The sequence below is a fragment of the Rhinopithecus roxellana genome, chromosome 22, assembly GCF_007565055.1.
Source record: "Rhinopithecus roxellana isolate Shanxi Qingling chromosome 22, ASM756505v1, whole genome shotgun sequence".
Classification (NCBI taxonomy): domain Eukaryota; kingdom Metazoa; phylum Chordata; class Mammalia; order Primates; family Cercopithecidae; genus Rhinopithecus; species Rhinopithecus roxellana.
In genome coordinates this window covers 3,068,974-3,091,972 of record NC_044570.1, presented here as the reverse complement: position 1 = coordinate 3,091,972, position 22,999 = coordinate 3,068,974, and the positions used below count along the sequence as shown (strand labels likewise).

The following is a 22,999-nucleotide window of genomic DNA, read 5'->3' as shown; positions in this document are numbered from 1 at the left end:
TTTGCTTTAAGAAAAGTTACTATTTATTTTTAATTAGATGGGGAGGAAAGTCTTTGAAGAGGAAACTTAATTTTTTATACAGCTGAGATGTGTGCTCCGTCCAGTGTCTATGGTGCTGGACACGTGGGTTCATTCATTACGTGGGATTGCGTATCGTCCCTTCTGGCTTCGGTGCTATTCACTTCATTCTGTTGCTGTGCATTTTAGGTTTGAGTCTAAATGGAACTTTCATACACTCTTTCCAGTTCAATTTTGGTTCTGCTTCCATTCAGCAAGGACCGCTGACTGTGCAAGGTGTTGTGACATTTTACTTGGGCAGACAGAAGAGCACTCTTTCCCTAGCAGTGGGAGCTGCTTACTCTGGGATCCCCAAAAGCATATGTGCCTTTCAGTTTGTCCAGTGGTTGTTTCAGAAAGAGAAGAAGAGGGGATTTTGTATTTCAAAAGAAAAACAAAAATTCCCTAATCCACGCACATTTGTTAACCCACACGTCAAATTTTTATATCTCATGTTGAAACTTGCATCTTTTATAAAACTTTCAGTGCATTTAATGAAACAGATCTGAGCAGCATTTAAGGGTTACTGTAGTTTGCCCCTTCCCATAAATTCAAGGTCCGCCTGCCAGGAGCCACTCTCACAAGCCCCTGGCTGCCCATCCAGGGTTTTGTAAGACTACGCCAGCTCACACCCCATTGCTTCCCATCTCTCCTTTACTGTCCCTCTGAGAGGCATGCAGTTTTGAAGGTCTTATCTAGAGTGAGGTTTTTTTTTTCCTTTTTTCTTTTTAATGTTTAGGGTTAATTTTCCCAAGCTTAAATGTTTTTACTTTCTATTTCTCCCTAAGTCCTTAGAGACACTTATCTTTGTAACTTGTGATCCCTAGCTTGCAAGTGGTCTTTCTGGGTGGCAATCTTCTACTGAGTGAGTGTTTCAGTAGGAATGGAAGGTCTGCCTGAGCCAATATCCTTTGCCAGCACTCCCGCTGCCCTCAGAGGGTGGGCCTCAGTGTTGCCTGGACAGAGCCTTCTGTTGATGGCGGATGTTTCTCACCTGATTCTGTAGCATCATAACCAAAGAAGAAAACACTTGTTAATGGCTTGGGATATGTAAGTATGGAACATAAACAGGTGAAATGGCAAAAACCCTAAATTTCAAAGTTACATGATGATGAAGACCTGGACTGAATGAGGCAGTTCACGCTCAGTGGTCCGTGTTGGCCCCCAGAGAAGTGCAGCTGGGACATGTTCCTGCAGCACCCCCGGTCCTGGCACTGTTACGGTTCTGTGTGTGCCAAGGCCTGCGAGACTCCATCTCAAAAAAAAATAAAAAAGTGACCAATTCCTTCTAGTTGCCTTGGACTAGTGTTTTTCGTACTGCTAGCATTTCCAACTCTAACTTTGAGAACCTCTGGAGAAATAAATAGAAACCTCTGCTTACTTTCTCTTTTTTTTGGGGGGGGTTGGCATCTCGCTGTGTCACCCAGCCTGCAGTGCAGTAGAACCATCTTGGCTCACTGCAACCTCCGCCTCCTGGGTTCAAGCAATTCTCTTGCCTCAGCCTCCTTAGTAGCTGGCATTACAGGCACCTGCCACCATGCATGGCTAATTTTTGAATTTTAGTACAGATGGGGTTTCACCATATTGGCCAGGCTGGTCTTGAACTCCTGACCTCGTGATCCGCCTGCCTTGGCCTCCCGAAGTGCTGAGATTACAGGTGTGAGCCACCATGCCCGGCCCTACTTTCTCTTGTTACAATTTTAACTCAGTGTTAGGGTGAAGTAAATGGATCCTGTAAGGTTAATATATAAATATTCAGTGTTTCATGTTTTCCATAAACTTTTCTGAAATATGTTTGTTGTAAAATAATTTTGTTGTAGTGACCCCTTTGCTTAAAGATGCCATGAAGTAGAAGACACAGTGAGAGAAAAGAGGAGGGAAGAGACAAGCTGATGACAAAGCAGGTGTGCGCCTGGCTTGGGCCGCATGTGGTTATCTTGAAGGAGGGCAGCAGCACATAGGAGATGCACTCGGGAATCTTCCTGGCCCAGCACACTCAGAGGCAAGCAGGAACCACCCAGCTAAGACTTCAATAAACTAGTGAATTTGGTGGATGAGGTCCAGGCACAGAACGCTTTGGTGCTGATGAATGGAGTGAGCAGTGCTTTTACCCTATAAAAGATCAGGCACAGTGTGTGTGGAGTCTGGATGGGCTAGGGTGAGAGGAAGTGGCCCAGACCAGGACCTCACTCTTGGGGGACAGGGCTTGCTCACTGTGCTAAGTTTGCCAGAAGCTCCGGTGTTGTGGGTGTGAGCCCTGAAGATCTGTCCTGACATTTCTCTGTACCCAGCATCAGAGCACACTGTAGCCTTCTGCTCAGCTTTCCTGGGGGGCTGCCCTGAGACATTGCGGGGCTTAGACCTCTGGCTTCTGACTCACCTTCCCCCAGGGCTCCGCACCTCCTGTGTGGCATGATGCATACCTGGCCACTGTGAGATCCAGTCTTTAAGACAAATCTTGTCTCGTGTTCAGCATTCCATCCCTAGGGAAACATGTCTTATGCTTTCCAAAGAAGATAATCGGCCAGATGCAGTGTCTCACACCTGTGATCCCAGCATTTGGGAAGCTGAGGCAGGTGGATCACTTGAAGTTAGGAGTTCAAGACCAGTCTGACCAATGTGTTGAAACCCTGCCTCTACAAAAATTAGCTGGGCATGGTGGCTCATGCGTGTCATTTCAGCTACTCAGGAGTCTGAGGCATGAGAATTGCTTAAACCCGGGAGGCAGAGATTGCAGTGAGCCATGATCGCGCCACTGCACTCCATCCTGGGTGACAGAGTGAGACTGTCTCCAAAATAGAGATAATATCAGCTGGATTGAGAGGATTGATACACCATAGGTTTACCCAGTTAAAGCTCACAGTTCAAAGGTTGTTAGTATATTCACAGATCTGTTCAACCACCAGGACTAAAGTTCTAGAATATGTCTGTCACCTCAAAAGGAAACTTGGACCTTCAGTCGTCACTCCTTGTTCCCCCTCCAGCCTCTGCTTTCTCTCTGGGTCTGCCATTCTGGTCATTTTGTGTCCATGGAATTGCATGCTGTGTGGCATGACAGGAACCTATGCACAGGTCACAGGGCCTATGTCTGTAGTGTCCACAGCAGCATTGCTTCAATGCCAAACACAGAGAGAAGCTTCGTCTCCATGCCTTAACTTATAGACATGTCAGAGAGTCTGTATCCAGTGATTTCCTTAAAAAGTTTGATAGGATCCTCTTTGAATATGTATATATATGTATGAGATGAGAATCAGTTATTTGGTGTAGTGGGTAGCGAATGCCTGGAGTGATTTGAAGAGGTAGTGGAGGGTATGTGGTAAAGTCAGCCACCTATGCATCTCCATCTCCAGGGCCCTGGAGACCATCCTAAAAGTGCTGCCTGCCCCATATCAAGAATAACCTTTTCCTGCTTTTGTCGAGATCTGGTCTTCCTTCGCTAGGGCCATGGATGCCATCCCCTCCAGGAACGTGTTCTGCTTTTCCAGATGTGTTTGGTGGCCTGTGGACGTGGGGTAATTGGCGTTCGATTTCATTCTTTCCAGTGGAACCCCTCGCCCACACCCACCACCAGCTGCTGCTGCCTCTCTCCTCTCCTTCGCAGCGGTGCTCTTGACGAGCTCCTGTGCCCGTCATCACCTACTCCCCTGCACTGTCTCGGAACTTCTTTGGGGTACAGTTTAAATACTATGGAATGCACTAGTTTTAATAGCGGGTGGGAGATGCATCCTGAGAAATGCATCATTAGGTAATCCTGTCCTGTGAACATCACCAAGTGGGCGTACACAGATCTAGAAGGCAGAGCCTCACAAACATCTAAGCTACATGGTAGAGCCTGTTGCTGTGTCACCATGCTGAATGATGTAAAGAAATCGTAACACAGTGGTAGGTGTTTATACCAAGGGACTTGTTCCGATCTGTTATCATATTATGGTACCACATACCACTGTTATGTGTGTGGCCTGTTGACGGAAGCATCATGTTGTTCATGACTATAGATATAAGAATTTTAACACGTCAGTTGCAATGGTCTTGTTCCCACCATCACATTCATGATACAGAGTATTTCCATCACCCCAAAAAAGTTCCCCTGTTTCCCTTTGTGGCAGCACATCCTCCTGCTTACTGGACCCAGGATGCTGATGCCCTTCCGGTCATTGTAGGTTTTGCTTTTCTAGAATTTAATATGAATGGAATCATTGAGTATGGAGTCTTTTGTCTAGTGTGTTTCATCTTCCATTTGAGATTGATCTGGGTTCTGTTGTGTATGTTAGTAGTTTGCTGAGTAGCTTTTTGGGGGGTAAATATGTCACATATTTATCCAATAAGCAGTTATAGACATGTCCATTGTTTCCTAGTTCTAGTTGTTGGGAGTCAAGTTAATATGAGTGGTTGCATGCAAAGTGTCAGATGGCTTTATGTGGTACTTTTTCTTTGTGAAATTCCTGGGTCTGGGTTTCTGGGTCATATGTTACATGAATGTTTAACTTTTTAAGAACCTGCTAGACTGCCAGACGCGGTGGCTCATGCCTGTAATCCCAGCACTTTGGGAGGCTGAAGTGGGTGGATCACAAGGTCAGGAGTTCGAGACCAGCCTGGCCAAGATGGTGAAACCCTGTCTCTACTAAAAATAAAAATAAAAAAAAAATTAGCCGGGCATGGTGGCATGCGTCTGTAGTCTTAGCTACTCGAGAGACTGAGGCAGGAGAATCCCTTGAACCCGGTAGGTGGAGATTGTAGTGAGCTGAGATTGCGCCACTACACTCTAGTCTGGGTGACAGAGCGAGACTCCATCTCAAAAAAAAAAAAAAAAAGAACCTGCTAGACTCTTTTCCAAAGTGACCACACAGTTTTGTGTTCCCACCAGCAGTGAATGGGAATTCCATCTGCTGTCCTTGCTGTTATGTGGTGTAGTCCGTCTTTTCCATTGTGGCCATTCTAGTGGATTGTGGTTTTAATTTCCAGTGCCTGAGTGGCAAATGATGTTGTTTGTCTTTTCATGTGGCTTTTTTGGTTGGGGGAAGGGACTATCCATGTATTTCCTTTGGTGAAGCATCTGTCTTCACCTTCATGTCTCTGCCATTTGCTAATTTCTAAAAATTGGGTTGTATGATGATTTTTGAGAGTTCTTTACAGATTATCAACACAGGTCCTTTACCAGCTATATGTTGTTTAAATTTTTTTTAAGCTAGTATTTGGCATGTATTTTTATTTTCTTAATAGTGTCTTTCGAGCAGCTAAAGTTTTAGTTTGATGAAATCCAACTTAATAGTTTTCTCTTGGGTACTTTGTGCTTTTTGTATCTTTAAGAAATCTCTCTAACCCAGCCTTGTAGAGCATGTTTTCTTCTAGAAGATACATAGTTTTCACTCATAATTTACTTTACTTATGAAGTAATTTTTGTGTATAAAGTAAGGTTAGAGGTTTTTGTTTGTTTTTTGCATGAGGATATTCAATTATTTCCAGCAGCATTTGTTGAAAAGATTATTTTCCCATTCAGTTGCTTTACCTTTGTTAAGAAATTAGTTGACTCTATTTATGTGGGTCTATTTTTGGTCTTTTCTGATACATCATTCTATTTATTCTTTTGCTAATACTACACTGTCTTGATTACTATAGTTGTTGTTATTTTGTTGTTGTTGTTGTTGTTTTTCTTTTTGAGATAGTGTCTTAATCTGTCCCCTAGGCTGGAGTGCAGTGGTGCTATCTAGACACACTGTAGCCTCCGCCTCCCAGGTTCAAGCGATTGTCCTGCCTCAGCCTACTGAGTGACTGGGATTATAGGCACACACCACCACACCCAGCTAATTTTTGTATTTTTAGTAGAGACGGGGTTTCACCATGTTGACCAGCCTGGTCTTGAGCTCCTGATTTCAGGTGATAAGCCCGACTGGGTTTTGTTTTATTTAAAAAAAAAAAAAAAAAAAAAAAAAAAGACAATAAAACTGGTAGCCCCTTAGCCAAATGGATCATGAAAAAAACAAGCAATGAATTTTCAGTATGGCTATGAGAAAAGGGACATTGCTGTGATTGGTGATAAGCCTGGCTGGGTTTTGTTTATTTAAAAAAAAAAAAGACAATAAAACTGGTAGCCACTTAGCCAAATGGATCAGGAGAAAAACAAGCAATGAATTTTTAGTATGGATATGGGAAAAGGGACACTGCTGTGATCTATAGCCATTCAAAGGACAATAAGGGAATTTTGTTAACAACTTTATGCCAATAAATTAGACAACTTAGATGAAAGAGATGAATTCTTTAAAAGACTCAAACTACTTCAGCTTACTAAAGAAGAAATAGGTAGCTTAAATAATCCTGTATCTATTAAGGAAATTGAAATTTTAGTTAACACCCCTCCCATAAAGAAAGCTTCAGTCCCAGATGACTTACTTGGTCATTTGTACCATACATTTAAAGACTAAATAAAGTCAGTTATATAGAAGCCCTTCCACAACAGAGGAGGCTACACATCACAGTCTATGAGTCAGGGACACCTTGATACCAAAATTAGAGAAATACCCACATTATTACTGACACAAATTAAGTTATAGCAGATAGAAAGGATAACAATGCCTCATGAGCAAATGGGGTTTCTCTCAGAAGTTTAAATTTCATTTAGCATTTAAAAACCAATGTGGTGTACCATATTGACATAATGAAAATGAAATGCCATAAGATCATCTAAGAAGATTTTTTTAAAAAACATTATTTTAGGCCAGACATGGTGGCTCATGCCTATAACCCCATTTTGGGAGGCTGAGATGGGGGAATTGCTTGAGTCCAGGAGTTGCAGAGCAGCTTGGGTAGCATGGTGAAGCCCTGTCTCTACAAAAAATACAAAAATGAGCTGGGCATGATGGCACACCTGTAGTCCCGGCTACTCTGGAGGCTGAGGTGGGAGGATCCATTGAGTCCAGGAGGTAGAGGCTGCAGTCAGCCAAGATCATGCCATTTCACTCCAGCCTGGGTGACAGAGTGAGATGCTGTCACACACACAAAATCAGTAAATAAATACATTGACGAAATTCCATACCCATTCATAAGGAAAGTGCTGTGCAAAGTAAGAACAGAAGGGAATTTCCTCGGTCTGATGGAGGACGTTCTGAGAAACACCTACAGCTGACTGACACCATTCTTACTGGTGAAAAACCAAATACATTTTTCCTAGTGTTGGAGATGTTTGTGGTCACCTCTTTTTATTCTCTTTTTTAAAAAGTAACCTTTATTACTGAAGCAGTACTCCACATTGTAGAAAATTAGGAAAAACCAATAAGGAGAAATAGAATGTAAAATAATCACATTTTCACAACCCGGAGAACACATAAAAAGTGTAAATGTTCACATACACACATACATGTACACACATGTGTTATATAGCAAGGTGAGCCCCAGACAAAACTCCTCAGTCACCGGATTAAAGAAGGAAAAGGTTTTTATTTGGCCGGGAGCATCAGCAGACTCGCGTCTTAAGAGCCGAGCTCCCCAAAGACAGAGTTCCTGGCCCTTTTAAGGGGTTACAACTCTCAGGGGTTCCACGTGAAAGGGTCGTGATAGATTGAGAGCACATGTGGTTAGAGTGGGGGTTAATCTTTTAACCTCAGGCCTGGTCATCAGTGGCACCGGTTGGTCTTACCATTGACTTCATTCTTGTTGTTTTTCAACTTTTACTTCCTTCTTCTCTTCAGTGACAGGAGACAGTAAGAGAAATGGCTTCTCTCCTCATTCCCTGCTTTGAGAACCTCACTCACTAGTGGGAGTTCTCAGTCCCATCTTCACTACCAGGTCTTCCTGCCAGTCGAGTTAGTTACATACTCTCCTGTTTTCCAACAGGGATCAAATAGTTCTAATGGGTTATAGCACACATCAGACTGGTCACTTCCTGGGCTGCATACCTTGTACTGGATGGCATTATACAAACAAGTTTCTTTAAACAAAAAGACAGTTTCAACTTTTTGCCCTATCTCAGTCTGAGGAAGGCAAATGAATCCCACAATGAGCTTCCTCATGCTTCGGCCGTGTGTGGACCAGTGAGCTTCTTGGCGTGACTGGATCAGGGCTTGTTGTCTTCTTCAGGGTCACTCTGCAAGGGTTGTCTGGGCTTGGTCTTGCCTCCCAGGTTTCAGGCGCTGCAGGTTTTACACAGCTATGGTGGATCCAGGCTGGGATTCCCTCTAATTTCACAGCGGTGGGAGAGGTCAGGACGACAGTCTGGGGTCTTTTCCACCGTGAGCACAAAGAGGCTACGTTCTAGTCCTTGATCCACACTTGATCACCTGAGGAGAAAGGGTGAACTGGGGAGAATAAGCTAACAGGGCATCTCTTATTTACCCTGGCTGAGATTATTTGTGTAATTTTTCCTAAAACTTGTAGCTGTCGCTGTAACTCAGTTTCACCTAACTCTGGGGGAGTGCCTGTTCTTTTAGAAGGGTTACATCTAATTTTAAATAATACCATAGGGAGAGCCTTTATCCATTTTAATCCTGTTTTCTGACATACTTTCCCTGAACTATTTTTGATAGTCCAATTCATCTGATCCACCTTTCTGAAACTCTGAGGCGGGTAGGCAGCATGCAGTTTCCATGTGATCCCCAACACCTTTGCCGTCTTCTGTACAAGGTCAGCCACAAACGCCGGCCCATTATCTGAGCCAATCCATAAAGGCAGTTCAAATCTAGGAATGAGATCTCGAAGAACACACGGGTTACTTCACGAGCTTTCTCAGTTCTTGTTGGATAAGCCTCCACCCACCCACGGTAGGTACACACAAGAACTAGTAAATACTTGTTACCTCCACACTTTGGCATCTCTGTGAAGTCCACCTGAAGATCTTCAGAGGGAGCTGCTCCATAAGCTTGTATGCCGGGTGGGCGAAACGGCTGGCCCTTGCCTCGCATTATGCTATCGGCAGGTAACACACCGCTGTGTCACTGTTTTGGCAAGAGCTGACAAATGCGCGATGTAGAAATACCGGCCTAACAACTTTTCAAGTGACTCCTACCTAGATGGGTGGTTTCATGCATAGCCAGTGCAACTGTGGCTCCTAGCAGCTGTTACACAGCTACTCTGCCATCTGGTAACTGAATCCATCCTTCCTCCATCACTTGTCCTCCCCCTGCCTGGAGAAAGTCCTTTTCTTCTTTAGAATAAGTAGGTACAAGATCAGGTGCTTGAGGGAGCAGGGGGGCTGTGATGCCCAGGAAAGCGCAGATGCTGCTTTTTGAGCCTCTGAATCAGCGCGGGAATTCCCCAAACCCACCAAGGTGGAAGCTCGCTGGTGTCCTCTGCAATGCATAACTGCCACCTTTTGAGGTTTCCACACTGCTTCTAATAATTGCAATATTTCTTATTGATATTTTATGTCCTTTCCCCCAGAGTTCAGTAGGCCCTTTGCTTTATATAATGTTCCATGCACTCGAAGAGTTAAAAAGGCATACTGAGAATCAGCATAAGTGTTGACAGTCTTATCTTCACTGAGTTCTAAGGCCCAGATTAATTTAAAGCAATGGGTTCAGCTTTCTGGACTGAAGTGCCCTGGGACAATGATCTGGCTTCAACAACAGTGTCCAGGGTTACCACTGTCTACTCTGCACATCTCTCTCCTTGTGAGTTGATGAAGCTGCTTCCATCTGTGTATAGTTCCCAGTCTGCTGATGCCCAAGGCTTGTCCCAGAGGTAAGGTCTGCTAGAATAAACTGAGTCCAACACTTCTACACAGTGGTGCTCTACAGGACTCTCTGATACCGGGAGCAAGGTAGCGGGGTTCAGGGTGTTACAAACTTCAGTGGTTATATGGGGATTTTCACAGAGCAAACATTGGTACTTGGTGAGTCTAGCATTTATTAGTCAGTGATATCCTTTAGTGCTCATTAAAGTCACCACAGCATGGGGAGTCTTTATGTTCAGGTTTTGCCCAAGAGTCGGCTTATCTGCTTCCTGTACTAGCAGGGCAGTTGCTGCCAAGGCCCTCAAACATGGGGGCCATCGTTTAAAAACCCTGTCTAGTTGTTTAGAGAGGGAGGCCACCAGCCTCAGCCAGGACCCCACAGGTTTGAGTGAAAACTCCAACTGCCATCTTTTCTCTGTCTCACACATATAATGTAAAAGGCTTTGTCAGATCGGGTAGCCCCAGGGCTAGGGCTGACATAAGTTTTTCCTTTACCTTATGAAAGGCTTCCTATTGTTGGGATCCCCATTCAAAAAGTTCCCAGTGTCCCCCCTTTGTGACCTTATATAAAGGCTTGGCCAATACTGCAAAGTTTGGGATCCACAGTCTACAAAACCCAACAGCTCCTAAGAATTCTGATTCTGTCACTTGCCTTCTGCTCTTAGGCTCTGGTAAATTGTAAATGACCTGCTTTCTTTCTGATCCCAGGCTGCACTCCACGTTGGATAGTAAATCCCAAGTAACGTAGCTGCTGTTGGCAGATCTAAACATTTTTGCTTGGACACTTTATACCCACTGTCCTCCAGGTACTGGAGTAGGGCATCCATTCCCTTGGCACACCCGACTGCTGTGGGGTGTCCCAGTAGAAGGTCATCAACGTACTGGAGCAACACACAGCCTGGGTCTCTGGTGGGAAACTCCCAGTAGAAGGTCATCAACATACTGGAGCAACACGCAGCCTAGGTTTCTGGTGGGAAACTTCTGGAGGTCTTGAGCCAATGACTCCCCAAAGATGGTGAGGGAGTTCTTGAACCCTTGGAGAAGCCGGGTCCAAGGTGCTGAGTAGTGACACCTGACTCTGGATCTTCCCATTGAAAGTTAAACAGCTTCTGGCTCTCAAGGGCTAATCTGATGCAAAAGAAAGCATCTTTCAGGTCCAAGCAGGTGAACCAACTGTCCTCAGCTGGCGGCAATGCCAACAATATGTACAGGTTAGGTACTGTTGAATGTAAAGTCACTGTAGCTTGATTAACCAAGTGCAAATCCTGTACCAGCCTGTAGTCCTTAGTCCCTGGCTTGGAAACAGGCAGGAGGGGATTGTTCCATGGAGACTGACAAGGAACTATAATTCCAAAGATTCTTAGGTGCTTGAGATGGACCTGGATACCTTCAAGAGCTTCTCTGGGGACCAGGTACTATTTTTGTCTAACTGACTGGGCCCCAGGCTTAACTTCTATAAGTATGGGGGCTTAGTTGATGGCCAACACTGGAGGGTTGTCTTCTGCCCACACTCTTGGCCACCGCTTAGCCAGAGCTGGTCTTATCTCTTGAACCAGCTCAGTTAAGAAAAGTCTCCATTCCTCCTCTTAGGGGACAGTAAGTGTCATAATGACTCTCATTCCAGGTAACTTTAGCAGCAAAGAGCCATGCTCTGTAAAAGAGATATGGCTCTCAACTTGCTAAGCAAGTCCCTTCCTAACAAGGGCAAGGAACAGTCAGGCATGTACAAAAACTGGTGAATCACTTTATGTCCTCCTACAGTACAAGTCCAGGGCAAACAGAAAGCTTGCTTTGCTGAAATCCCCGTGGCTCTGATTATGTCAGTAGTCTTTTTGGCTAAGGGCCATTTACTACTGAAAGTTCAGCACCGGTATCTACAAGAAAATCAGTGTCTTTACCCTCGACTGTCATCCTGACCATAGGCTCTTTGGGTACACTTAAGCCCAGTCCCCCTCAGTCCAATAACCCTTTTGCCAGGTTGAGCAGGGCCCCTTCCTCCTTGTCTGGGGCCTGCTGCTCTGAGTCACCTTGTTTTCCTTTGAGCTGAGGGCATTTGTTCTTCCAATGTCCTGTTTCTTTACAATAAGCACACTGGTTATGCTGCAAACTCTGGCAGCCAGGCTGAGTTTGTTTCCCGGGGCCGCCCTTCCTTTGCCTCTTTGAGGGGACCCCCTCTGATTGCTGCAGCTAACAGGTCGGCGTTTTACCAGGCCTGACATTCATTCTCTTTGCGGTTTTCCTTACGGCTTACTGCATCCCTGTTTACGAACACCTGGTTAGCTATTTCTAATAACTATGATGTATTCATCCCTGCAAACCCAGCCTGTTTCTGCAGTTTTCTTCTAATGTCTTCTACACTTTGACTAACTAAGGCCATGTTAATCATGCGCTGATTTTCAGGGCTATGGGGATCAAAGGTAGTATACATACGTAGGCCTCACACAGTCTCTTGTAGAATTGTGCTGGACTTTCTTCTCTTCCCTGAATGACCTCAGAGACCTTGTTAATGCTTGTGGCCTTCTGGGCTCCCCTCTTTAATCCTTCTAAGAGAGCTTCCCTGTATTGGTTTAGCCTTTTGCACATCCTCTCTTTCATTTGGATCCCACTGGGGGTTGGTTCCTCGTAGCTGGGTCCTTACATACTCTTGGGGGTTTTGGTAATCAGTCGGTGCATGTTCCTCTAGCCACTTAGTTGCTGCTTGGAGCACTCTGTGCCTTTCACCTGTGTTAAAGAGGAACATGAGCAGCTGGTGGCAATAAGCCCAGGTGGGGTTGTGGGTCTGGATAATAGTTTGGAGCAAATCAATTAGAGCTTGTGGAAGGGGTGTTGGGTATTGTTTTTCCGGTTGAGAAGGTCGGCAGAGGTGAAGGGCTGGTATGCAAAAACACGCTTCTCCACCATGTGACCATCCTCATCTATCCCAGTATGCCACTGTTCTCTCAGAGGCATTTGTATCCCAGTTTTGGGTCGTAAATGAGCTGCCAAGAGAGAGGTTTCTCCCGAGTCTTCACCTCTCTTGTCTACTCTGGGTGGCCTAGGGATATGTTTGTGTTGTGGAGGTACAAACACTGTGGGCTCAGGAGTGGGGAGCCTCACTCCCTGGTAAGAGGAGGGCACCAGTGGGATCACTGGTATCATCTCCTGCAATGGAGATGTTGGGTCAAACAGAACTTCAGGAGTTGATTTTCTTTGGTGGGTAGAGTGGAATCCTTACTTGACTATCTGTCCCTTTGCTACTAGCACTGCTGCTGCCTGCCCTCTTGGCCACTGTGGGGAGTCTAGCACCAGCTGTAACCAAGTGTCTATGTATGGGAACTGCTCTGAATATCCTGACTTATCAGTTACCTTGTGCCATACCATAGAAACAAGGGACCTGTCCAGACTTCCTTCTGATGGTAAACCCACTTCTAATGTTGGCCAATCTATTTCACACAAAATTCTAAGTTTTCCTGGTGTCATAGTAACCACATAGTCTCCACTAAATCCCTTCTTAAAATTTTTCAACATAGTTCCTAGTGGAGTGGGCTTACTTTGTGTCTGACCCACTTTTCCTCGAGACAAAACACCACACTCATACCACACGCACACCACAGAACAAAGAACAGGTAAAAAGGACACACACACACTTTTTCAGTTTACACCAAACTAGAATCAACACCAAAATCAGAGTATCTGGAAATCCAAGCCAGCTCAAAACCAAAACAAAAGTATCAAGCAGTTCAAGTCCAGTCAAAAACTAAAGTGCCGGTACAGGCACACCATGGGTGATCAGGCCACGCTTCCACTCAAACATAGTGGACAAGTTCCAAAGACCAGGCTTACCTAGTTTCAGATGTCCAGACTTAAAGTGCCAGTTCCTTCCTGGTGTTCAACCACTGGGTTGATCCTCTATGGGGGCCTGCTGTGCCCTGGTCTGATGAGGTGTTCCACCGGGGCAGTTGCCTAGCCAGGAATGCTCTCAGGATCTGCCTCGCTCAAGCTGGCCAGAGTCCAGCTCAGGGATGTTCCACAGGGCAGGCCTAAGCAGCCTAAGGGACTGCCTCGACCGTCTGTTAATCACCTCGCTTTCCAGTCAGGGAACCAAGAAATGTAACAGGATGAGCCGCAGACAAAACTCCTCAGACACCGGATTAAAGAAGGAAGAGTTTTTTATTCAGCCGGGAGTGTCGGCAGACTTGCGTCTTAAGAGCCGAGCTCCCCAAAGACAGAGCTCCTGGCCCTATTAAGGGCTTACAACTCTCAGGGGTTCCACGTGAAAGGGTCGTGATAGATTGAGAGCACATGTGGTTAGAGTTGGGAGTTAATCTTTTAACCTCAGGCCTAGTCATAAGTGGCACTGGCTGGTCTTGCCACTGACTTCATTCCTGTTGTTTTTCAACTTTTACTTCCTTCTTCTCTTCAGTGACAGGAGATAGTAAGAGAAATGGCTTCTCTCCTCAATGTGACAGTCAGACTTATGTGTCAGCTTGTCGAGGCTACACTTCCAGAGATTTAAAGAAGCACTCGCAGAGGTGCTGCTGTGACAGTGTTTTGCATTCACATTTCCATTTCAACAAGCTTCTTGCTGTTTCCTCCAAAGCCCAGACCAAGGAAAGACATTCCCACAGGCCTAGTGCCTCACTCCAGCCTGAGCCCAGCCCATGTGCTCAGTCACCCCACCCTGTGTAACTGGGCTTTTACCCAGCAGAGCCTTCTCTTCCTGCTACTGACCAACCATGGGTTTTGGGCCCTTTGCTTTGCGGAAAGTTCACACCTTCCTGTTTTTTCGTGTTGCTTTCCTATTGTGTCATTTAGCTTGTTCTCTATTTTTTGGTCATTTAAAATAAAATTCACCTTTGACTTTGTTTAACCTCTGTTACATGTTTGCTTTTTGTTTCATTTATATTCGTACATTTCTTATGTTTTTCTTCTATTCTTTTGGTTATATTCTAACTTTTAGAACCTCTTTATTGGGATGCCTTCTAGCAATAAATATAAATACATTTCCCTCTAACAACCACTTTACCTCCATCTCCCAATTTGCTGTATAGAATCTCTGTCATTTCCAATTTTGAATATTTTAAATTCCTACTCTGGTTTCCCCTCCTCCCTTGTACTTAGAAATGAATTTCTTAATTCCCAGATTCAAGGTCGTGTTTTTGAGTCACCCGTCCTCCCATCTGAATTGTATGGTCACTTCAGAAAGTGACCCTTCCACAGTTTTTAGGCTTATGGTATAGATATGTATGTGATCAAGTTTGGATCACTGTTGTTCCCTGGGAGCTTGAAAAATGGGGATTATGTGATTATTGGATTATTTTATATATGATTATTGGATTATTATAATGTACTTGTTACCTCAAGCTTGGTCTTGCTCAGATCTTCTGTCTCATAGTTTGGGTTGGGGTTATCTCCTTGTCTGTTCTTTACTGAAAGGCACTTTAATGTCTGCTCCGTAGCTGAGGCTCATTTTCTCTGTTCTGTTGACTCTTTTTTTTTTTTCTGAGACGGTGTCTCCCTCTCAGAAGAGGGCTGGAGTGCCATGGTGTGATCTCTGCTCACTGCAGCCTCCACCTGTTACTAGAGAAGTGGTTACACCATGTTGGCCAGGCTGGTCTCGAACTCCTGACCTCAAGTGATATGCCTGCCATGGCATCCCAAAGTGCTGGGATTACAGGCAGGAGCCACCATGTCTAGCCTGTTCTGGTGATTCTTGTTCTTTACTCAGAGATTTCTATTTGCATACATGTTGGACCGTCTTAACTCTCTTGTGAAAGGAACTTTTTGCCATATTATACTGGCTCACCTTATCTCCTGGAATGCATTTTAGGCTCAAGTCTGTACCCAGCATTGATAGAGGAAACCCCGCCTGACATGCACAGTATGTACCTGGTATGTCTTTTCTGAAATGTTTGCCGATTTTCATGGATTAGACATCATTCAGCTCATGCTGAGCCAGCTGGATTACTTTTTCCATTCCAATCTGACAAACTTGGTCTCTTAACTGGATTTCTTAGTCCATTTATGTTTTTCCCTTAGCTTGTTCTTGCTGCTGTAACATGTGTGTGACTGATTCATTCATAAAGAACAGATATTTATTTCTAACAGTTCTGGAAGCTGGAAGTCAGAGATCCTGGGGCACTGGAGTTCTCTGCCTCCGTGGTTGGTGCTGTGTTCTTCCATGGCTGCAGGGACAGAGGAGGGGACAGGACTGCCTCCCAGGCCCAGCCCTTCATAGCAGCCAGCGTTCGTCCAATTACGAGGGCAGACCCTCCCTGAACAGGGCACCAGGTGGCGGGGTGGGAGAGTTGGTACTGAGTACTGTGGTGTCGACTGCTAGCCCTTCATAGGAGCCAGTATTTGTCCACCCATGAGGGCAGAGCCTCCCTGAACAGGGCACCGGGTAGCGGCGTCGGGGGGGTCGGCACTGAGTTCTGTGACATTGAGTGCTTTCCAAAAGGAGAGAGATCTCCTTTTCCTGGTGGGTGGTTGGGGGGAGCTTATATATGTATGTTTTTTTCCTGTTCCATTTTTTTTTCTTCTTTAGAGTTTGGAGATTGTACAGTATCTTTTTGTGGTTATGGTGGGAGTGTGCCTTCTCCATTTCCTGGTGGATGCTCCCAGAGTTTAGTACCTGTGTAGGCCATGAAGCAGTTTTTAAGCATGGAGTGGTTGGGAAATCACCTGGACTGGGCTTCCCTTGAGCACCTCTTGGCCTTGTCTTTCCTCCTGCCCCATCTCCGCCTGCTTCTGTTGTGTAGTGTGTTTATGCTTTTTCCTGTGATAATCAGTTCTGCCAACCATTCTTTTTCACGGATATTTTTCTACAAGGAGCCTGGTAATGAAACTAAGGAAAATATAGTTTGAGGTTCTCTTGAAGATGAATAGAAAACTTTGAAGATGGTTGAGTCTCACGCCTCATCTGCTGCTGGTGGGAGCTGCCACTCCAACCACCTCTGGCCTCACGTCTGGCCACCCGCTGTGCTCCCATGCCCTCCTGCTTGGGAGCTCTTTGTTCTTCCCAGTCTGAAGGTGTCAGCAGCTCCCAGCATGCTTGAGTGTGCCCTCATTTCTGACCCTCTTTATTCCTGGGCCCCTCGTCCTGGAGTGTCCTCCCAGATGCTTGCATTGTGGGCTTATCTTCTAGATGCTGAGGCACTGTTTAGACAAGGAGGAGCCTTTATTTGTAGGTTATCTTGGCAGATGGGATTATTGTATCCTCAAGAAGGTAAAATCTATGTCAGTCAGTTCAGAAAGACGGGTATTTCCCAGGAATGTGCCAACAGCAGTGGCCTGTGTTGGCCCTGATGGGATCTGGAGTTGGTGGTCCTGCGTGGAGGCCTGGCCAGGCCTTCACAGCAAGGGGGTGTCTTTGGATGGTGCAGCTACTGTCTCTTTGTTTGCAATGTGAAAATAATACCATCTGTTAGCTGAGGCCCATTAGAGGCTCCAAATAAAATAACATATGAAAGTAAAGCACCGTGCAGATGTAATTTGAAATGGATTGACCCTAGCTATGACTTAGGGGGCTGGGAAGCTGTGCTGAGCCAGGGTTGTCTGCATGTGTTCCTCCCAGAGCACAAACTCCAGGGATTGGTCCCAGCCTACAGATGAGGAGACTGAGACCCAGGAAGTCTTGCACCAAAAGCCTCCATTGGGAGCAGGAGGTGTGGGGCCAGGCTTGAGGAGTGACTGGCTGCTTGCACCGACATTTATGTCTGTAATTTGTGCCTGGGTTCAGATGATCAGAGCTGGCCATAAGTATCAGTGGGTGGATTCCCCCCACCCAAAACAGCCCATGATCTGTAGTTTCAATGGCGCCTTCGTTTTCCCTACTCTGTTGGTCCATGGGAGCGAGAAGCTGAGCCTCACAACCTGCGAAGCATAAACTGTGTCATACATGGGCGATATGGGGACAACTGGAGGGAGGCGTGCCCTGATGCAGGCTGCACTGGTGACTGCTCAGTTGGAGGCCCTTCCTTGACAATATGAGCTGTGAATCATCTGTAATAAATCTGTTAGTCGTGGTCTGTGAAGGTATTTGATGGTTTATGGATGTGACTGACCAAGTTCAGGCCTGTTGCTGCTTTGTGTTTTCTGACTGGGGTGAGGTTCTGAATGAGGTTAATTCTTTGGCAAATCCAAGAGGAGGGGCTGTGTTTTGCATGCACCCTCACCATCCCTCCAGTTCCCCTCAGGCTCTGTTTCATTTGCTCACACACGCACACGTACATTATGTGTTAGGAATACCTATGTACCCTGACTTTTAAGAAATTATACATAAAAACACCAATCTGAGCTGATTTTTACTTTGAAATAATTTGCCACAAAGTCAGTTTAAGCAATTAAAATGTTGGAACTTATAAATAACTAAATGTTAATTTTTCTCTTTTTGGGAACATAGGTATTGCTTTTTAAAAAATGTGCTCAGGCCTAGTGTGGTGGCTTACACCTGTAATCCTAGCACTTTGGGAGGTCGAGGTAGATGGATCACTCTTGAGGTTAGCAGTTCAAGACCAGCCTAGTCAACATGGTGAAACCCCATCTCTACTAAAAATGCAAAAGCCAGGCATGGTGGCACACACCTGTAATTCCAGCTACTCAAAAGATTGAGGCTGCAGTGAGTTGAGATCTCACCACCGCACTCCAGCCTCAGTGACAAGAGCTAGATTCCATCACACACACACACACAAAAACTAAAAAAAACTAAAAAAAAATAAAGCACTTATATTTGCAAACAGACATGAGTACATAGTTTTCATCAGTTTGTGCTTCCTGAATTTGGAATTATGAAGCATGTAAATGATGCCTGTTTTGGGCTCTGGGATAATGAGCCTTCTTTTCATTCACCTCTGTCCCTTCCCTACTCCTTTGCCAGTTGGGCATAAATTATTGCAGAAAGTCACTCTGATGGAACAAAAGTTTGATTATTCTGTAATAATGTTTTCATGTTTTGACATGCAATTGTGTGTTTCCTTAGAGTATTTAGTATTTAATTTTAATGAGGAGTATAATGAGAGGTATTTCTGTAGGGCCCATGAATAGAGTTTTACACCATGAAATATCAATTTTGTTTTTTATCTTAAGAGTGTCAGCTCACTTGGAGATTTATTCACCCAATTTTCCATATAATACTTAAAAAAGATTAGATAGAGGGGAAATAAGGAAAAGGCATATCCTGCTTAGGCACGCGGCGTGCTGGGAGAGCCACGCAGACCTCAGGGAGTTCATGTCAGCTTCTCCCTGCCTGTTCCTACTCACCCTTTGCCATGTTCCTGTTGGGCCAGCTCTTTGAAAACTCGGTCCAGAGCATTGCTGGTTTATCCTGGACTAAATGCCGTCTTCCCAAGACTTCAACATCTCCGGGGAATCCGATGTTTTCCAACTCTCAGGTGAAATGGACTGCATTCTTCAAAGTTAGAAATTGGTGCTGAGGTCTGAGCCTGGGTTCTTGCTCTTCTTCATCAGAAACTCTTGATGTTCCACTTGGAACCTTTGCCCAGGCAGGTGACCTCATCTTTTTCTCTCTCCTGGTGGAGATCTACCTGTCAGTATCTTTGTTGAACTTTGAAGCCCAGATGCCAAGATCTAGAAGGGCCCTGAGAGAAGGGATCAAATGCCCATGGTGGTGTGAGGTGGAGGGTGGGAAGCAGAGCCATGGGCTGCAGAGGTGCAGCACTCTCGCAGTGGGCTGTGGCTGCTGTGGGCGGCAGAGGTGCAGCACTCCTGCAGGTGGGCTGTGGCCACTAGCGTGGGCTGGTCCGTCTGTGCCAGACTCTGCCATCTCTTGGCCACTTTTTGTTTGTGCACATATTTGTGCAGAGAGAGTTAACCCAGGGAACTTATTTTGCTTTTGTAGGTATATGATTATGCAGATGAATAGGTATGAAGGTACTAAAGTCACTTTTGTGTAAGTGGCATTGCTCCCAGTGTTAACAGTGGGATTTAAGGGCTCGGTGGGGTGGGAGAGGAGGTAGGGAGTGATCCTTACTTTAATCTGGAAATTTTTTTATGCCGTTATATTCTATTTACAGCTTTCAGAAATCAGCTGGTGTCACTGCACATGTGTTTAGAGCCATTGCTAAGGTGATGAGCCCAGCAGCCCACACAAGCCTTCTGGAAGGCTTCCCTCCGTGTGGTGGGATCTGTTCATGTTGGGGCCTCATCCCTCCAATGTGTGGGAGTCTGCAGATTGCCCTGTTCCAACATAAATTGTCTGCTTCCTTTTGGTTTGATTGCCTGATTTACTGATAATTTAAAAAGAAAAACCCATGGTGTATTTAATACAGAAAGAAATGGACCTACAGCATTATTTCCAAAATGGGTCTCCTTTCTATGATGGCAACAGAACTCCAGTGTTCTCCGCTGGTCTTACCTATCTCCTTCACGTGAGAAACAAAGCTCTGGGCTTCAGGCTTTTCACAGTGGAAACCTTGATTTCTTTTCTAATATTGCATATGAACAGTCCACATGACTTGGGTTATGACTTACTAGTTTTCTCCTGGGCATATGTTAAAGAATTCTGAAGTCATTTATATTTTAAAAATGTTCTTTTTGGGTGTGTTGGTGAGTCTTTGGTCTGTTTTGGAAGGTAAAGTGTCCGTCCAGGGCTCTGTTGGCTGATGTTCAGTCTCACATTACTGCCCATGTTTGGAAAAGGTAACTTCCTAAACACTTTTTTGGGTCTGGACTCTCTGAGAATTGGACAAAAACTGTAGATCCTCTCCCCAGGACTGTCAACATATGTGTACATTTTCTGTGTGATTTTTGAGGTTTCAGAGCTCTCTGGGCCCTTGTGCCTCTTCCGAGCTCTTGTTTTTCCAATTGACTACCTCCTGTTAGCACTTGAGTTTATAGTTTTTATTTAAATGAAATTTGTTAATTATATTGTCTCTTTTTGTAGAATATAATCTTGTTATAAAAAGATTATGTGCAAAGTATTGTTTCCCTTTTTCCAACCAAGATCTCTTGATAAAAATTTTACAAGGCCAGGTGCTATGGCTCAGGTCTGTAATCCCAGCACTTTTGGGAGGCAGAGGTGGGTGGATTGCTTGAGGTCAGGAGTTCAAGACCAGCCTGGACAACGTTGTGAAATCCCATCTCTACTAAAAATACAAAACTTTGCTGGACATGGTGGTGCATGCCTGTAGTCTCAGCTGCTCAGGAGGCTGAGGCAGGAGAATTGCTTGAACCCAGGAGGTGATGGTTGTAGTGAGCCAATATGGCGCCACTGCACTCTAGCCTGGGCGACAGAGTGAGACTACATCTCACAAACAACAACAACAACAAATTTTTGATATGGTTAGAAAATATTTTCTGTGTAGAAATCATAAAATATAATAACCCATTCTAAATAAATTCAGGGTTCATCTAAATTCCTGAAATGGTTTGGTGATTGCCTGCCTCGGCCTCCCAAACTGCTGGAATGACAGGGGTATACCCCATCTGGACTCTGTTTGTTTGTTTATTTATTTATTTATTTATTTAAAACAATGTATGTATTATGTTCAGGATTTCCACTCAGGCCCTTTTGAAACCAATGTTTTAATTTTGGAGGTAGTCGGTATTTGTCAACATCCCCTTAAACAGATGGCTGTCCTGACTTGGTAGGGGAGGGACTAACAGAGACCCACGTCCTGAGCATATGTGCTGGGCTGCAGAGGTCCCACTCCCTGGCATAGTGAGGGTGGGTCTGGGTGTGTCACACCCTCTGAAACTGGGTGCTTGGGGCAGTGTCCTGGGCGCCTTACAGGCCAGCATCCTGGGATGGCCACAGTAGTGGGCACTAGGGCTTCTGAGTGACAGAGCAACATGGTGGTCCTGATGTGTAGGGAGTCAACTGTGATAGTGGCACCAGCTGACATGGAAGGCAGGTCACAATGTTATTTGTCACCCATGGGATAGTGAGCTTTGAAGCTGGACCCTCATTCTCAGCAGGTGCTTGCAACCCAGGAGCTATGGTCCCCATAGAGAGGGAATCCACACACAGTAGAATGAAGTTACAGCATCAGAGAACAGAGGGTGAGGAACAGGCATTTCTGACTGCAGCCCCACTTGTGCAACTTGGGCAAGCTTGCTTTCCACTGAGGAAAGACCTGCACATCGTCTGCATGGTTAGAATTGCTTAGACCATGTTCATATATTGTGTAGTAGAGTTAAGAATAACGAAAACTGTGAATGAATGTCTGATGACAAATCAGTGAGACCCAGTGCTCAGCTGTGCTTGGTCACCTGGTGCTGAGGACTCCAAGCCACCTGAAGTCTTCTCCTTTCTGACATTTCCCTGGGAGTATTTGGGCATGGGGCTTCATCTATTAATCTGTGTGTTTGACATTTTAATTTGCAGTTTTTTTTTTTTCTTTTCTCTGAGACAAGGTCTCACTCTGTTGCCCAGGCTGGAGCAGAGTGGTGTGATCTCAACTTACTGCAGCCTCTGCTTACCAGGTTCAAGGAATCCTCCCACCTCAGCCTCCCAAGTATCTGGGACTTACAGGTGTGCACCACCACACCTGGCTGATTTTTTGTTATTGTTGTTGTAGAGACAGGGTTTCACCACATTGCCTAGGGTGGTCTCCAACTCCTGAGCTCAAGTGATGCACCACCTCAACCTCCCAAAGTGCTGGGATTACAGGCATGAGCCACTGCACCCAGCCTGCAGTTGTTTTCTAATGGAAAGACATTCCTTTATCTTTAAAATGTTACACTTGTGTTGAAACCCTTTTATCATCTCTCATGTAGTCAGAACATTAGAAGCAGATAGAGAGTGGGGACTCCTTGTAGGGCGTGTTTTAGGACAGGCTGGGTCCTAGTGTCTGTGTTTCCTGTCGTGGCCCGTCCAGTGGGAGTGGTGCGCATAGCTGGCTTCCCTTCCTTACGAACCATCAGTTTAACCTCATGTCTCATTAAAGTGCTGGGTTTCCACCACGCAGAAGAAACAGTGGTTGTGATCTTAACAACCTAGGCTGGAGTGCAGTGGCGTGATCTCAGCTTACTGCAAACTCTGCCTCCCGGGTTCACACCATTTTCCTGCCTCAGCCTTCCAAGTAACTGGGACTACAGGCGCCCACCACCACACCTGGCTCGTTTTTTGTGTTTTTAGTAGAGACAGGGTTTCACCGTGTTAGCCAGGACGGTGTTGATCTCCTGACCTCATGACCCACCTGCCTTGGCCTCTCAAAGTGCTAGAATTACAGGCGTGAGCCACCCTACCCAGCCCTCCTTCTTTTTTTAAAGACAGTGTCTTATTCTGTTCCCTGGGCTGCAAGCCTAGGTATTTATTTATTTATTTATTATCACTATTTT

The 22,999-nt window shown here is 45.2% G+C and overlaps 1 pseudogene; it reads left to right on the top strand.

Annotated features, from left to right (window-relative positions):
* LOC104656848 overlaps positions 1-22,999 on the top strand; it is a 180,008-nt pseudogene that overhangs the window by 124,091 nt on the left and 32,918 nt on the right.